The 19136-nt window shown below is 40.1% G+C and overlaps 1 pseudogene; it reads left to right on the top strand.

Moving 5' to 3' along the window:
• LOC120290802 overlaps positions 1–19136 on the top strand; it is a 53540-nt pseudogene that overhangs the window by 12838 nt on the left and 21566 nt on the right.

Raw genomic sequence — 19136 nt, 5'->3', positions numbered from 1 at the left:
AATGGCACCTAATACGCTGAGAAGTGATGGGAGGAACTAGCAAAGGCAGAAAACGGGAGGCAATGGGGCTGGAGAATCCGTCGAGCTTAACAAAGCCACGCTTTTGCTAATCGATCTGGGAGAATGGCCTCCGTCCTAATGCTTTAGGACAACAAGATTTTAGGTAACATTCTATGGTCATGCATCGTGAAAAACTAGAGAAGGTAGGGGATAAGCTAAATCATTTTCGAAATCTGCAGGCTAGTATGCAACAATGTGAATGTTCAAAGGGCGATTATTGCAAATAGTATGAAAAAAAAAAAAAAACTCATCACATCACACAACATCCACAATGAATTATACAGCAAGAAATAATTTTAAAATTACAGTTTATGAGACTTGTATTTGTGTACTATTTAATTTTATAGGAAACAACATTTCCAACCAAAAAGAATGTGTTGAAGGAACACTAATTGATCGGAAAATATATTTTTGTCCATGTAAAATTTCTGAATAACATTTAACTTCTTTGCAATCTGTGTAGTAGTTTCACCAAATTAAAGCATCAAGCCGAGGTTAGAACACCAAATTTCAAATCCATGCATTCATGTCCGCCAATTATATTCCAGTTTCTTAAAACGATTTTATGTTTTAATACCTTCTTGGGTCATGTGCTGAATCAGTAATCATTTGGTTATTGCTCTGGGATGATTGATCTGAAGGAGCTATCCTCTTGATCAAAGGAAAAGCAGCTTGATGGCGTACCTGGTAATACTTCATGCCAGATGTTATGATGCGTAATTTAGGATAGAGTGCAGGGTTTTTCTTTTAGCTGCATTAATCTTTGGACCTTGTGACTGGGGGCAACTTTTGCTGGGAGAGCTACTTCAATAAATACCATACATGTTGCCTCAGAATGTTCTTTTTTGCTTACATTTATTTTTTTCATGTGTTGCAGAATATATATTGTCTTGATGCTGCTTTTGCTTCAGCGGTTGCTGCATTTTCTCATTGTAAGATATTTCATCCTTCACAATTTAGATGCTGACATTTTTGTTTGACTTGATTTTTTGGCTTTCTTTTTCTTGCGTAGCCTATTCTACCACTTGGTTGATGACTTTGTGAGTTGATATAAATGGATCTTTCAATATATTACATCTTGTGATTTTGCTCCAAATTGCAGTTGTCTATGATTGCAAAGATGTGACTTGCTTATGAATGTCAGATAGCTCTAGCTTAATAAATTCTTAAGGTTATTTGCTTATGAATAGACCTCTAGCTCAACTGATTTGCATTTCAAAGAGATACTTGGTACAAGTTGCTGACAGAGAAAAGCAATAAGAATCACCTAAGGAAGGAAGAGTCGTAATTATCCCACTTGCCTTTGCTAAAGTCTATGGTGATCAACAAAATCTTTTCTTTGTGCTCTTAGCCTGATTTTGAATCGACCGGGAAAGCCATTGACGTTAAACATTTCATGGTTTCTCATTTTTCTACCAATAAATGAAGACCCAGTTGAATAATCCTCTATTCTTCAATGAGATAGAGATAAGAGCACCAGTCTTATACAAAACTAACTGCTCATGCAATCTCTTAAGAAGTTAAAGGGCTTCATTGAAAATGAGAAGTTTTGTGATTCTATTGAACATAGTCCTAGATGTTTGGGTTTCTAGTGCAATAATTTCAGGTTGAAACTTATGATTTAAGGAAGATCTAGCTACTAACAATGATTTTTCATTTGATGAACATTCAAAGGCTTTTTCCTTTTCTTTTGCTGATCTGGTCATGCCTTGTTTACGCTCTCACTTTGATATTCTTTTTCATTGTGGTACCAAAGATTGCATCCTCATATTGATGCTATGTGTTTTCTCTCTATTCTTCTGGGGATTTCATGTCACTTCTCGGACAATCACTTGAAAATTGTGTTGTTTTGGACCTTGTAGTGCATATCCTGTGGTTTCTTTGAATGATGAAGGAAGAATGGTGATGGTCTCTGAGGAACTTGAGGGTGAAAAATTGGATAAAGAACCTGTCGACAAAGAGAGGAGAAAACTCTTTTGTTGAAAAGCATTCCGTTTTTCCCCTGACTTGCATTCTTCACAGGAACTACATCTTGCCCCTACTTTTGAAGAAGAGTCCATACGGAAACGCTCATGACTGTGGTTTTGAATTCATCCGGTCAACTTGTTGTCTCTCTATAAGCCAGTGGGACCAGCTTCTTGCACATACATCGGCTATTCAGGTTATTTTCTCCTTGTTCCTCATTTCATTTATTTGTTCATTCATTGTTTGAGAATTGTACTTAGAGGCCCCATTTCATGCGATTGGGATCAAATGGTTAATGGCTTTCATACCGTTGAGTCAACCGCATTCTTGCTCTAACTGTACTCTACCAATTTAATTATGCACAGGACGGGTCTTGTGTTCTTTAACTCGTAGTTGGTTAGTGGACAAGCCCGATGTGGCATGTAGGAATATTCCAGAACTTGTGGAAGTTGATAAGCTTCTTATGCAAATGGTGGTTCAACTATTGACATGACAATCCGGGGTGCAAGTGTTTTCAGAGCTAATAGCCCGAAAGATACGAAGTAATGTATGTACATTGGATAAGCAATCACTCGTGTCTACTTTTATACATGATTATACATGTTATTTGCAGGATTAATGGACTTAGGATGTTGGCGTTCCTTGGCCCATCTGGTTGGTCTTTCATTTTATTGTTTTCATTTCCTTGGTTTTTAAAATGAATCGATATGAATCTATTTCTATCCCAGGGAAAGTTAGGAAACTATATATGTGAGGTTTATACCTTTCTTCAACACCTTTCATATAGAGATTGTATAATAGTCCAAATGGTAGCTTTAATGTGATGATGATGGGAAATGTTGCTGTGCTTGCAGGGAATGCTATGCTGACGAGGCAAAGAATGAAGGAATCCAGGAGATTATATGAAGCCATTTCCACAATGGAGATTGATTAGAATGTGTACGCAGCAGAGTTTGTTCGCCGATTGAAGATGAAATGCCCTTCTTGCTAAATCAAAGTTCAAATTAGGCGAGAAGGGTAATTAAATGTGTGAAAATTCATATTTTTAGACGTGTAGCATCGTGTTACGTAATACGGTAATGAATGTGGCAAATGAATTTGATTGTAAATATAGTTATTTCATGTAATTGCTTCATTGAGATGTTGTAACTCAAGTTCCTTTTGTATCATATTATGATGAAAATGAACCGACGGCTTTCTTAGCATTGTGCTCTAGGCACCATAAGCAAACCCTAATTACATCACGGGGAAGATGAAAAAGAGAGTAAAAGAACAAATTGAGCTACCGCCGGACTCAAACAATGTCATCACTCGCTGCTAGTAGTCACCGTGATTTAATGCCGCCACCGCTGCCATGAGCGAACTTGGCAATATGCTAGGCTTAGTGATGACCATTGGTAGCGCTTCCAAAGTCACCCACCTATACTGGCTCCAAGACTTAGCGCAAGCTCCACCACTAGATGCTCGAGCATATTGGCACCGGTTAGCCGTTGCTGCCACAGCTGCTTGTCACGCCTTCACACACTCAATGCTCCTCCCCCACCTGACTCGCTTGGCTCACCCTCTTTTCTCTCCAAGTTAAAGTTCCGCCTCCGATGATTACCCTCCTTGGTACTGCTTTATGAATTTGCGATAGCCCATCAACCTTAAATATGGGATTAACGTATCACATTCCGAAGCTTCAACCTACGCACACGTGCACACATATATAAATAAGAATTGCTACATAGATCTTAAGTCCCTCCCAATCTACCTCCCCAATCTACATGAGATGCAGATATTTTTGACCTGCTTTCCAAATCACCTTAAATCCCCTAATCTTCACTCTCCTATCCTCCATCCTTGTCAACGTCGTGTTTCTTCTGATTGGGGGAAAGGGGGTTTGCGAATCGTGTAGTGTCAATTCGTCAACGCCTCGCGTTTCTGCCAGATTATGCCTGAATTCGGGCTTGGGGGGGGGTAAGGAGGTTTGCGAATTGTGTAGTGTTGATTCGACAATGCGTCGCATTTTTTTTTTTTTTGATTATGTCTGAATTGTATTCGCTGCTGGCGCCTTTTGACTGTCGTTATAATTTTGTGGGTTTGGGAACGATTTGAATGAAATTAGTGATAAAAAGCAAAGCCAGATCAAGAACAGCATCAACATAAGCATGCGAGACACCTTTTGACTGTCAGAAACATGTCTACTATCATATCTTTGTTTCATCTGAAGTCAATTGCCATAGTCTGGATTGAAGAAAAGGTCGACAACACGGGGAGGAGACAGCTGCAGGGCACACGACAAATGCATGGCATTTGACAGTGTGCAACCTTAAGACAACTCTATGCAAGAATATGTCGTCATTTATTTCACGCGTCATGACGATCTTGATATATTTTTACATAGCATCATTTGAAAGCCAAAAGACATCTGGGCAACAACTATTTCAGCAAAAGCTACGTTTCTGTACTTAAAAAGCTTATCTGTCCTACACCTTTTGTAAATAAATTTTACCATCACAGTGCCCATAAGAGAATTTCAGTTTAGCAACTGGACATGAAGATGGCCATCAAAAATAACGTGCCTCGAGCCGCAGCCAGAAGATCTGCATTTCAAATTTCCATGTGACAAACAAGGAGATCTAATAGCAAAAATCAAATGAAGGTGAAAAGTACCTGTACACTTGGGACAAGTGCCAGTTCAGCAGCCCGAGCTTCAGGATCAATTCCAGAGGACATTTCACTAGATAACTGCCATGGCTCAGCTACTAATGCTGAAGGATCCACCAAAGCAGACTCACATACCCTTACCCAGCAAATCTAACAAACCACCCAGCTTGCATGTCTAGTACCACTCAAAGCAGACTCAAGAATGACAACGACCCATGTTAGGAAAATATTATGAAGGATATATGATATGCATGACATAAATCACCTAAAGTGACAGGGATTGCTTGAAAAATGCCTCTATGGCCTTGATTTTATTTATGAAAACATTTCTTTACCGCAAATGATAATCCATGAAGTTCAAATCTTGCTCTTTTCAAATGCTGTTCTCAAAGAGACATTTAAGCAACAAGGGAGCTCAAAAAATTCAAATATGGATCATTCGATGTGTTTTTTAAAGTTATCTTGAAGAACTTGCTTTGAAAAGGAGGAGTACTCCCTATTCCACATTTGAGGATATTGTTCTTGAATGCTTGGCTCATTTATTGGAGAGGAGTACTTCCTATTTCCACATTTGAGGATATTGTTCCTCGAATGCTTTGCCTCATTTATTGCAAGGAAAAGATTGGGCATGTTATTTCCACACTTGACTATAAATCATTTTGGAACGATATCCATCCTTACATAACAAAATGGATGGTTGGGCTTAGCATGCCATCTTTCCTACAAGAGATGGACATGTTACTTGCATTCCAAACTTGAATTGACTAATTTAGAACGATACATCTTCTTTGCGTTGAATCAATTTCATTTTGCCTCCATGTCTTCATTTCATCAAGAATTGCCTCAATTATCTCCCTGTAAGAAAAGGAAAAGGAACGTGTTATCTCCATACTTAATTGGGCTCAACGATACATCCTTTAGTGATAACTTTGACAGTTTTGCTTCGCACGCCTCATTGGCAGGGAAGGAGAGATTTTCCCCTAATTTAAATGTTTGACCCGATGTTTTTCACGTTAAGTCAAAAAAATCATACTTCATCATCTCTTGTTCGGGCACATCCTGAAACCTTTTCCTTTTCATGCTTGTCTCTGTTTTGAACACACTATCCCTGCACATTTGCATAATGTCTCTGCATTCCTAAGATTGAATCGAGATCAATGTGCCCACTCCACTCGTTGATGAACTTCAAGAGCGTATGAAAGTCCATCTGCTCACTCCATATCAACATCCGCATACACAATTGAAGAACCAGTACCAAAGTGGAGACATTGGGTTTCAGTCCATCAACTTGGGCTCACAGAAATCATAACAACCTTCATCCCAAATTTCCTTGATGAAGAAAACCTATGAGGAGCACATTCCATGACATGAAGTCCCTGCTTTGCATGGACCGAGGCGCCCAACGCAGATTCCAAGTCCCTGCACTTCATGTGCGAACCATGATGGAATTGCCGATGGAAATGAATGCGCCGAGACCCTCTGCTTGAGCACACAAGCATGGATGGACTTCCCTTGTTTATTCGACAGCTTTGAAGGCACTTTGACAACGGAATTAATCATGGAAGGCTCAGTGATTTCATTCCTGCTCACTTCGCTTCGCAAAGTGGACTAACACTTCATGCCATCTTCCATTAGAGGACAGTTCTCTAGCCCGTTAGACTGTGTCGGCAATCTCAGAACGTCAGGTTAAATGTAATTGTACTGCAAAGTTCCTTCTTCGATTGGTTTATTATGCATAACAGCTGCATTGTTCCTCTTCGAGACTGATCGTAGATTGACAAAATAGTTGGAGACCGCCAAACCCAACCATGGTTTACAGTTTCCATTGTAATGAATGACTGCAGGCCTCTCCATTTCTGTCCGGTTGAGTGCCGGATCATAGCCGAGCTCAACATGCCACCTCCGACGAACGAACAAGTCAGACTGTAGAAAGAGACTAACTGGGTATAAGATGAGCATCCACAATGTCCTATCCTTGTTCATTTCCTGCCATCGGTGATATATTCCCATCTCTTCTTCCACTCTTTTGAGGTCAAATATTTTCATACCATATGCCCAACCACAAGCACCGGAATCAAAATTTCAAGGTTGATTAAATTAGAGAAGTTGAGATACTTATCAAATATATGGAAATCCTTACAAGTTTGAACGGCACCATTTACCATCCTATGCTGATCAAAAGACGAAACAAGGGGGCGGGTCGAGTCTTTTGTTTTTGGGTTTTTTCTTTTTTTTTTTTTTGGGCTCCCATCAACTTTTCATGATTGGCTAAACTGCAAATCATTGTGCTCCAAGAAATAACATCCTCTCGTTCATCTCATTGAACAAATGGCTCGCTTGCTCGATGCAAACCGTATTTTGCATATACAAGTCCTGTGCACATAGGTATCGAGAAGCCTTTGGAGAAGCCAGTGCTAATCTGCATGCATGTGAATCCACTCCCCAACTTCGAGAGCCTAGGTGTGCACAAGCTGGCAAGACGGGATACAATACTTATCTCATCAGGTTCAACACCAACCGTCTACATCTGCCTAAAATTTCCAGGGCATCGACATAACTGCCGACTCTGAGAGTACCCGAAATCACCGTCGTCCAAGAGACTACAGTCTTGCAGCACACACAAACAATTCCTCTCACTCGTCATCTCTCCTACCTAACATGCCTGAAATGAGACTATTCCACGATATGGCATCCCTTTGAGGCATATCGTCAAACAACTTATATGTATATTCCAAATTCCTCCGAACTTTTGCATACATGTCTATCAACGAATTCCCCGACACCAGGTGCCCTGCAGGCCCGAATTTACATGGGCATGCACTTGCATACCCAGATCTTCGCTCGCCAACCCTGCACACGTCTTGATCAGAACGGGAACGTGAACTTGCCAACTAGTCTCAACAGACAACAGATCCCAGTCGACAAACAAACAATGAAGACACCCAAAAACTGCAGCGATTCACGCTCGAATTCTTGCCTCCACTCATCACTCAATGTACTCACCGCTCCAGTCAAACTTCCAGGAACTCAATCTTTTCTCGATCGACAGCCCTCGAGACACGGCATTCTCGCCTGGTGGGGATATTATCAAACAGAACAAAGAGAGAGCAACCATCAGCAAAATGTCTTTCTAGAGAGCCGAGTCTTCCCACATTCGAACGGATCCGACACGAGAAAGATCCACGCGAAAAGCGTCGCCGATGGGAGATTGCAGGAGGAGCTCATCTGGGCTCTGCAGGACATCCGGCGTCGCCATGCCGATTCTCAAGAAACGGGGGAATGGAGATCCGGTGACGAAGCCTGACCTTTCCGCTTGAGGCGATCGTCGTGGCGCAGGGCCAATCGCGGCTCGGGTTTCGTAAACGGGATTCGAGGAGGGAGATGATGGAGAAAATGATGGGGAGGATGAGGAGGAGGAGACGTAAGCAGAGCTCTTGATAGCAACGTGCGAGACCTAATAAAAGTGTGGCGCGGCGGTGACCAAATCAGAGAAAAGGGGGAGAGAGAGGGAGATGGCCTGATGGGGCCTAAGGGTCTGCGCTGACCAGTTTTGACCCGACTTATCACACACCGGCTGATACCGGCCTCAAAATCGAGAAAAGTTGGCCCGGATGCCCAAAATACCTAAAATTAAGAGTCGGAACGGGTCGAGCTCGGCGCGGCCTTTTGACACTAGTGATTATCAGACCCTCCCGTTCTCCCTCTTTTCTCTGCCTACTTCTCTTCACGACTCCTCCTCCCGTCCTTTCCCAGATTCCTCCCTCTCCTGCTCCGCTCCTCCTGCATGCCCTTCTTGTATTTCCCAACCTCCCTCCCTTTTTCTTTGCCTACACTGTTTCTCTACTCCTCCACTCCTCCTGCACGCACTCCTCGTATTTCCAGACCCCTCCTCGTCCTCGCTTCACGTACTTCGTCTTTTCTCTTCACGTGTATCAACTCCATACTACTTTTCTGCTTTCACTCTCTCTCCCTCCAATATCCTGCTGCACTTGACCACGTTAAAACTCCACATTAGTTTTAAGCACTACACAATTAAAATAATGCTAATCTTCTAATCATCTAATCAAGTATAGATTAGGTTGCTTGTGAAACATTTTCTTATTCTGCTGCATATACTGAGAAATGGGGGTCAATAGAGCTTAGAAAAAAAAATTCCTCTTTAAATAGTATAGTGACATTTAACTTGACGAATTCCTATTCACACATAAACTACCACATCTACGTGCTTCATATAAGGCTTTATCCACATGTAGGAAAGTGTTGCTTCTAAGATTATTTTGTATCTAACAACTGAAAATCAGAAGGTCAGGGTGGTATGGTAAGTAAAATTTTCATACACTATTCAAGAAACCGCGAACTTAAGCCATGTCAATATTTAAAACTTCAATCTCTATTTGCAATTGGGCGTATAAATCACATTTTTTGGTGGGAAAAATTTCTAAAATGGAACTAAAGTATGCTGAGAAGCTCTGAGCAGATTGAAAAGCCAATGAAGGTAGGGGGTAGAGCTGACAAAATTGGTCATAAACCCATATTATGACCCATTGTTAGTTAAATGGGTCATATATGAGTCAAGTGTAAGTTAAATATAGGTCGAAATATGTCGCTAAAAGTTTAAATATGGACTTAAATGGCCTGAGAAAGTAAAACACAAAAAGAAATTGGTCTAAATGGGTTATTAGAAAGGAAACTCACTTTAAAGTTTAAATCCATGGCCTTAACTATAAAAATGTTTTTTAATAAAAAAAAATCAAAATTATAATTATTTTTCATATTTCAATTTTTTTCTTTTCTTTTTCTTTCTTTTTCTTCCTTCCTTAGGCCGGTGACAGGCCAGGCAGGCTTGAGCTCGCCGGTAGGTTGATTAAAATAAAAATATTAAATTAGATTAAAAATAAAAATTATATTTTAAAAAAATAAAAAAAATAAAAAATTATATTTAAAAATTTAAAAATTTGATTAAACATTATATTTGAAGTTTTAATCCAATTAGCATATAGTATAAGTGGGTTTTCCTAGAATATTAATCAGGTTTTAGCGATACGGGTCCGCTGCACGGCCGAAAACCTGCCTGCACAATGGTATCGGGTCACTAAATTTATACTACAAGAATATGAGTCAAAACGGTTAAATTAGTCAAATATGGGTCGACCAATTTTTGACCCAACCCACCCATTTGCCACCCCTAGTAGGGGGTAAGCTATACCATACAAATCATGGGCGGCTATTACGCAATAATGTGAATGTTCAAGAGGGCTATTATTGCTAAATAGCATGACATAAAAAGTATATATATATAAACACTTATCACATCACATAATGTCCAACAATGAATTATATGGCAAGAAATAAATTTCAAACTACAATTCATGATACTTACATTTTGTGTGCTTATTTAATATGTTGGAAACAACATTTCAAATTAAAAGAACATGTTGAAGGAACACTAATTGATTAAAAAACCTATTTTTGTCCGCATAAAATTTCATAATAGTATTTAACTCTTGCAATTTATGTAGTTTTACCAAATTATAGCATCATGCGCATCTCTTGTATATTGACGAAGAAGAAGATATCGTACTTTCTCTACACGATTCAAAGAGTCTTTAAGCATTGTGCCGGGTTACAAACTCAATCGTATACTGATCGCTGACTCATCCTTCTGCCCAGCTCCTCCAAAACCTTTTTGAACGACCAAATCGATAAATTTCTACTTGGCTACCATATGCAAAAGCACTTTCATTAGTTCACTAGATTTAATTCATACCCATGCATCACACATTGTTACAAAGGATATCTAAATACAATGAATAATGTTATAGGCTAATTTAGTAGAATTCAGTTCATCGGATGCTTTTCTATAGGTGGTGGTTTACACGACCATTGAAATTACCTAGTGGCTACCACATAATGCCCAAGCAAAATTTCAACATTTATAGTTAAGTCGGAAAAGATTTTCAGCACTCGTAATAGAGAATCAGAACCAAGAAAATGTAGACAAATTCAAGGTCATCCATTGAGCACCGCAATTTGGTGATGACAAATTGAATAATCCCAAAACCCATGACAAATTCCTCAGCGCCACAAAGGGCTATAACAACTGAAATATTAGGGAAGATGTCTTGAGTAGAGGATGTAAAGTTCAATAGAGTAGCACTTGAAGTTGGAAGTGGTTATTGAAATTTTCCATTTAAAAAGAAGGAGAAAATAAATGATTTGATAGAAACTATTTTATCCCCAAAACAAAAACCAAAAAGGAAGAATTAGGGCAGGCATCTTGAAGGTAGTTTTACCTTGTCCCTCCGACTTTCCATCCCTTGATTTGACCAACCTTTTGCAAGAGCCTCTTTTAATGCCCTAAGTTCGACTTTGAGGAAAAGATTTTTGGGGGCGTGAGTCTGATGTTTAACATGCCCAGGTTCCACTCATAAAAGATGGGAAAAATCCTTTTTTGTCATTTGACCTAAACACATTGTACATCATGTGTTCAAGCTCCATAAGACACCATTCACGGTCAGGATAAGTAATGAGAGATGATGGGTATGTAGATTTTGGAGTTGTCTATAGCTTCTGTGGTGAATTGTCTCACCAATCTTATCACCCACCTTGATAGCATCTTCGTCCCAAATACGCGGATTCCGGCATTATTCAAGTCTCTATTGAGGAAGTCCGTGAAGTCAAAACGAGTATCCGCCTCCACTAAAACTCAAGAACACGTCGAACTCAAAGGCTCTTGGCCTTTGGAGTGTGCCTATCTGGGAAGCGTATTTCTTCCAGACTCCTCTCTCCCCACAGAAGAGGAAAAAAGTTTGGTAATCTCTAAGTGGCGTGGCCTGGCTAGGAAGTGAGCTGAGGTTTTTGAGTGCTTCCGCGGCAGAGCACACAGAGATGAAGATTGAGATCCTCAGTCATACTGTATGTTAATGGTATGTCAAAGCACACAGACACGAAAAAAGATCATCCAGCAACTCAAGGCAAAAGTAAATAGATTTAGCGAAGGGGATCTCTGCGCAGAGTGCACAATCACATGCAACAGCACAAATAAATTCGGACGATTTTACCTTAACTTCACAGGATGATAGTGCCAAATTTGGACTTCATCGAATTGGCTCGACAGATGACCGGTACGGTGCTCCCTGGCAAACGATGGCCACGGTGGTGGTTCGGCAAGGTGCACGCGGCGGTGATTCGGCCGGCTATTTGTGACACGGCTGTCTCATCTCGTCTCGGTAGTGACTTTCGGCCATGGGTCTCGATGCAAGACGAAGCCACCGGGACGCTGACCAAACAAAACAGGCTCGAGATCATGATGAAACAGCAGCGGCTTGGGACAGAGAGCGCCGCGTCGTCTCCGGTAGTTGAGGTGTGGGCCGAGCGGCAGCCCGTTAGGTTCGGCGATGGACACGACGGCTCCTGCCGGCCAGGCCCAGCAAAAAAAGAGAACAAAAGAAATCAAGTCCTAGAGAAGAAACGCAGCACAAAAACAGGCTTCTCAGCTTAGAACCCAAATTGAGGGAGGATCTTTTTTTTTTTTTGGGGAGAGAGAGGAAATGACATCAGATAGGTTCGGCGGGGGGAGAGGGCAGTGCCGTCGGAGGTGGTCGTCGCGGCTTGGACAGCAAAGCAGCTCGTCGGAAGAAAGGAGGCGGCGGCGGTGAGCAGCAGGCGTCGAGGTGTGTGTGTGTGGTGGGGGGTCGTCGCTCACGGCCTGAGCTAAGACGATGAGTGTGATTGAGAGTAGTGGATAAACACAAGCGAGCGTCCTCGTTTGCGCAAAGCCTCCCGAGATCTACTGTTTCTCTCTTAGTCTTTCCTTTTCGTGTGTAGACCAAAAAGGGCAGACGATATTGATTAGAGGCCTGTGACTCACTGGCATTTCTATAGGGACGCTCTGTTTCAGGTCGATTGTGCAGTGTCGCAACCAATCAGACTTAACCTACTCGGTCTCGAAAAGCTGGGGACTCGGTCGGCGAAAGGCAAGGGACTTTGGAGATTCCCCCAATGATTCCATTTCTCCGACCGCGTGCGACTCCATTTAGACATGCGATTGATTACAACTCATTAGTCAAATTAAATTGATAAACTATGACAAACTGATTGATTACCAATTGTCTTACCTTGTCTTTTCATGGCTCTCAAATTTGTGTAGGCAGGGAGTTCCATCAACGCTACGTATTTGTTGACAGATAATTTCCTTAAAAATACACGTTAAATTTAAATTAGAATAGATTAAAAATTAATAAAATTAAAATTATTTTTTAAAAAGGAAAAAAAAACTTGAGCACTTAGTACGTGTCATTTGACAACCATTTTGCCACGGGTCATTTAACAAAGAAGGATGGATTAAAAACCATTTTTTCAAAGCCTTTGCCCTTCATATGTCCTTAAGGCCCTATTTATAAAATTTTTGAAGAATTTTGAAAGATACAATTGCATTTCCTCAACCAAAGCAAGTCTAGTATTTTGAGTGCATGTAAATACCTTTATTTCTTCCAAAATGAGATAAATGTTTCATGCTAATGGGTTCACAGGTCCATAATCGTGAGTTCCATTGTACGAGATCTTGGGCCTATCTTTGATCTCCTAGTTCAAGTCCATGGCTTAGCAGTAATAGGTGCTCATGGATGGATATCCATTGTTCAGATAGCATACCTCCATCACTAAACATAAAAATGCATGTGCATTCACACATATGTAGACTAAGAAAAGAGAGTATAGGCAACAGTATGGCTGCTGACGACGGTTACATCAGCTCACTTGGACCCCTCAATAACCCTTGCCCAAAGTGACTTTGTGCACAGATCTTCAAGAAATGCGAGCTGCATAAATCAAGAAAGAACTCCAACGAGAATGGCCACATAGATCTTCAAGTCCTCCCAATCTACATGACATGCAGATATTCTCCTGACCTAATTTTCAAATCACCTTAAATCCTGTGATCTTTCACTCTCCAATCTTCCATCCTTGACTCAAAATCAACTCTACTTCTAAGTATTCCATTGCCGTGGGTACAAGGAACAAAGAAGCAGCAAACAAATCACGCTTCAAAATTGCAAACTATTAAAAGACCATATTAATTGAGTCCAATTCTTTTTAGGTTAAAATCATAAAAAAACAAATCTTAAATTTGCCAATTGTGACATAAATACTTCAAATTTTTTATAACATAACAAGTTCAAACTTATACTAACGTGATAAATATATCTTGGATAGAACTGGAAATAAATAATATAGGTTCAAGTTTTTCTTTGACAAAAAATTGGGAATTATTGTGTCGAATGAATAAAAGTTTAGAACCATTCTTACCTTTACCAAAAAAAAAAAAAAATGAATAAGTTTAGAACCTTATGAGATATGAAAAATTAGGGAGTATTTATGTCACACCGACCTAATTTTGGGGCTTTTTGTGGTATTTGCTCCTTCTTCTTTAGCTAAAAAAAAAGTTCAATCCACTGGTGACAATATTAACGGCTGAGGGGCTAGCCCCCGCCGGTCCTTGACAACCCTCTCTATCTCTCTCTCTCTCTCTCTCTCTCTCTCTCTCTCTCCCCTTTGTTTCACACTCACTTTTTCTCTCTCTCTAGGTTTTTTTATTGTAATTTTTCCACTTTCTTTCCACAACCGTGTAATTAAATTAAGGGAAAATTTAAAAAAAGGCATAGAGTGCCCTAGTTTTCTTAAATAAGGATTTTAAAAAGGATATTGTTTCAAATAAAAGCTTGAAGTGGCCAAATTATTTCAACATTGTGATGAAGTGTCAAATCGCCTCAAATAAGGGTCTTTGACCGAGGCCGATTTTTTTTGGCTATTGAGAAGGGGTATTTTGGTAAAAAATTGTAACTATATTTTAAAAAAATTTAATCCTTTTTCTTTTTCTTTCTTTTCCTTTTTCCTCTTCCCTCTTCAAACATGGTCATTGACGCTTGGTGAAGGTTACCCATCACAGCTTGAGAGATAGCCTCGCTAGATCCAACAAGGGCGACCCTTGCTTGCATTGGACAAGGGCAACTCTTGCCTAACCCGAGCGAGGGCAGCCCTTGTCTAGGTTGGTGAGAGCGTTGCCTAAGTCAGGCAAGGGCGACCCTCGTTCTCGACGCCGGGTGAGGGCTGCCTCGCTCGACGCCGGCGAGGGCGACCCTTGCCCTCACTTGAGTTCAACTTTCCTTTGCCATGGCCAACAAAGAAAAGAGGGAAGAAGAAAAAAAAAAAAAAAAATTGAAAGATAAAGATGAAAATGCCCTTCAACAAAAAGAGGTTAAACCTTTTTGAGATTAATATGTTTACTTTAGACTTTTTATTTGAAATAAGTTCCACTTCGAGTTCATATTTGAGACGATTTGGCTACTTCAGGCTTTTACTTGATATAACGTGCATTTTGGATTCTTATTTGAAAAAAATGAGAATATTTCAGGTTATTATTTGGAATTTTTCCTTCAACTAATCAATGAAAAGTCACGTCAGCATCTTTACCAAAAAAAAAAAGAAAAAAAATCACGCATTGCGATCTACTTGTGTATGACGCGAAAGCACTAACTTGTTTTTTGGTCGGAAAAAAAGTCAATTTGACGAATATATTTTGTAAAAGCTTAGTGTTATTTGCGGGGAAAATTCCAAAAAGGGATATGAAGTGCTATCTTTTTCTCAAATAAGGACCCAAAGTAGACTTTGTTTCAAATAAGGACCTAAAGTGATTTTAGTTGTTTCAAATAAAGGCTCAAAGTGGTTTGGTCGTTTTCAAATAAAGACCTAACCCGCCGGTCGCCATTGGCTAAATTCTTCCGACCAATCAAGGGTATTTTCATCATTTGGCATTCCCTCTCCCTCCTTTTCTTCCTTTTTTCTTACTCCTTTTTTCTTATGATTCTTCTTCTCTCTTCACTAGTCGCCCAGCCCTCGCTGATCGTGGGCGAGGCCACCTGCTGACGTCGGTCTCACCGAGGGTCGCGAGGGTTGACCTCGCGGATGACCCCTGGGTGAGGGTTGCCTCGCCTAGGCGAGGTCGTCCCTCGCCTATGGCCGGCATGGGTGGCCCTCTCTAGGCGCAGGCGACCATCGCCAGCCCTCTGTGGGCATTACCGATGGCTGGCCAGCCACTAGCGAGGAAGAAGAAGAACCTGAAAAAAAAAAAAAAAAAAAAAAAAAAAAAAAGGAAAAAATGACAAATCACAAAATAACTCTTGACCGTCTGAAAGTTAGGTTTTTATTTGCAACGGATATAATTATCATGCCCTTATTTGAAATAAATATAATTATTTCAGTTCTCATTTGAAACAACATCCACTTTAGGCATTTATTTGAAAAAAAGAATTATATTATCCTTATTCAAACAAAGATTCACTTCAGATCCTTTATTTACAGAAATTTACGCAGACTTCATGTCCATTTTTAGAATTTTCCCTTATTTGCGGCTTCCACTAAAATTAAAAAGGGAGAGAGAGAATTTGGCAGTCGACTTTGCCTCGCCGTCGTCTTGTTCTGCAAGCCTCTTGACCCTGTTCGCGCCGACCTTGCTCTTGCTCTTAACCTAACGTCTCTCTCTTTGTGGCTACCGGCATCGGAGCTGGGCTTCGAGCTTACAGGTAACAGCCGGGTTACTTCGGAGATTGGTGCTTCTTCCGAAAGACTCCATCTTTACTCTTTTTACTCGTGCATGATCTCCGCCTGTTTGTTGCATTGCTCTTGAACCGTACGCAGTTGAGAGATTGCATTATTATCTTCTGAGTTCTTCGTCGAAGCTTTTCACCTATATATGTCTAGCGTGCTTGAATAATTGCTGTCCAGAGGGAAAAAAACCGTTCTTTATTGAGAAAACCAGATGGTTGTTGTCACCTTGCTCGTGTCGGGACAAATTTTAGTTTTTTTTATCAGTAAAACTCAAATTTTTGCAAGAGTTTGCGACATATCTGGGATTACCCTTAATGGGCTCTTTTTAATTCACAGTTTTAATCTCGGTTCTCGTTGCTGGAAATCACTATCTGTAGATAGCCATAGAAATGGGGGGCGCCGAATGCTGCCGGAGATTGGTCGTCGGAGATGGAGGTCGATGCTTTCAGACGCCTCTTCCCCCTTCACTACTATGAGCGGCATCTCTCCGAATCGATACGCCCGATGCTGGACCCCTGGAAAAAGCCAGAGATACTATTGTGTCCCTCGGTCGGTTCGTTTAGCTTTTTGTTTATCTGGTGATTTGGTTTTTCCTCCTTCATCAAGCCCACGCAAGTTGTATTCCTCCTGTAATTGCTTAGCATTGATAATGCAGGAGCTGTTGCATCCTCTGACGGGTCTGCGCTGGCAAAGATTGGTTCCATCGTGAGTTTTTGACCTTTTCAGTCTCTTGTGTCGATGTGATGCATATGCCGACGCACTCCTGCACTTAAGCATGTTCAAAGTAGTTGCATCTGTAGTTACTTGTAGCTGAACCAACATAAAAATTCTATCTTTTCCTTTTTATTTGTTTTGTTGTTTAACTTTTACATGTGAGCAAGTCATTTAAAGTGGACATTAATTGTTATTGTTGTGAAGGTTATAGGGTTTGCTCTTTTGCCAGTACATTTAATTAAAGCACGCGCAATCCACAGACAATGTTTTTTTTTTTTTTGGTAAGAATTCCACAGACAATGTTGGCTGCTATAAAAATGAAAGTCATGACTCCTTCTGTTTATTCACCTGGCGAAGGCAGTATAGGTAAGCAGCCATGTACCGGTCGATCAGTTTTCTTTTTACTAGGGTTTGTGCGACGCTATCATGTGACTGTTATTTTCAGCGGTTGAGTTTCATATGCCCCCTATATGCTCTACAGTCGTGAGGCCAGGTAGGCCTGCTGAGGTGGCACCAGTGATATCAAAGCAACTTTCGACTCTTTATTAAGGCATGTGAAATTGGTAAAGTTTCATTTTTTTTTCAGCTTACTTTGACTTTTTAAATCTTTTATTTTTTCTCCTGTTGCTTCGGGGGAAGGTGATATGCTATTAATACCTTGTTGTATGCCATCTGTATATTTGTGGGTGTCTTGCTAGTGCATATGAAAGGCATAAAGTTCCAAACCGTATCCACTTTGTGCCTGTGACTATTTTGACCGAACTTTTTATTGTTTTCAATATGGAAAATTCCATTAGGTCTATTAAATAGGAGCGTAATGTTACTTTGGTTGAAGCAAAACTTCAGGAAGTCACTTGATCAGGTAGCAATAGGTCTACACAGATCATGTGGAGTAGCACCAATCTTGCCCCCGTAAAGCCTGCTGCTAACTCTCAGATAAACAAAGTGGGATAACTCTTTGGAAAGTCTACTGAAAGCCACAGAAGTTAAAAGGGTTTGTTGTCACTTAGACTTGTATTCGGGATAGAGATTATGTGAAGAGTAAACTTGCTCTTGGTTAACAGGAAAACATTGATTTTTCTTTGCTCTGGCTTTCGTAGCGTTTCCAAGCATTCAAACTCAAATACCAGTTTTTTTCCTGAAGGGAAGGGGAGGAAAGACTATTCACTTTTTCAGTGTAACCTTACACTTTATGGAGATGTCGGTCCTGCATAGCTTCAATTTAGTTGCAGATACCTTCAAGAGTACACTTGGAAGGGTTCCTATAGGTTCTACTAAGTCCAGATCCCCATATATTCTCTTATGATTAATTTATGTCACAAATAACCCATAGGTTCAAAGGTAGATTATCATTGAAGGAAATACTACATACCTTTTTCAATGGGAACACCTAGTACCATTGTAATTTCCTACAAAAAAATCTTGTGTTCTAATCATCAGTAACCGTTAACAGAACTGCTAATCATAATAGTACCATACCTCTTACAAGTGTCTGATTTTTTCTCAATCAAAGGAAAAGAGAATCACCTCAGAAACGGTATCAAAATGAGCAATTGAAATCGATACAATTTACCCTTCACATGTTTTTGTTCTTTGGGTATTGACATTTCCTATCAAGAATAACAACGAGGCATGTTAGGAAACTATTATGAAGGGTATATGCATGATATGCATGACATAAATCACCTAAAAGTGAGAGGATTGCTTGAAAACGCCTCCATGGCCTTGATTTTATTTATGAAAACATGTTTTTTACTGCATATGATAATCCACGGTTCAATTCTTTCTCTTTTTCAAATGCTCTTTCAAAGAGACATTTAAGCTGACAAGGAGCTTAAAAATTTGAATAGATCATTCCATGTGTTTCTTTTAAAGTTATCTTGAAGAACTTGCTTTGAAAGGAGAGGAGTACTCCCTATTCCACATTTGAGGATATTGTTCCTTGAATGCTTTGCCTCATTTATTGCAAGAAAAATATTGGGCATGTTATTTCCAAACTTGACCAGAAATCATTTTAGGAACGTTATCCATCCTTTACAACAAAATGGATGGTTGGCCCTTACTATGCCATCTTTCTTGCAAGAGATGGGACATGTTACTTGCATTCCAAACTTGAATTGGATTAATTTAGGAACGATACACCC

This window comes from Eucalyptus grandis, chromosome 1 (assembly GCF_016545825.1).
Source record: "Eucalyptus grandis isolate ANBG69807.140 chromosome 1, ASM1654582v1, whole genome shotgun sequence".
Classification (NCBI taxonomy): domain Eukaryota; kingdom Viridiplantae; phylum Streptophyta; class Magnoliopsida; order Myrtales; family Myrtaceae; genus Eucalyptus; species Eucalyptus grandis.
The sequence above is the reverse complement of the archived record's forward strand: the minus strand, read 5'-3'. Positions and strand labels throughout refer to the sequence as shown.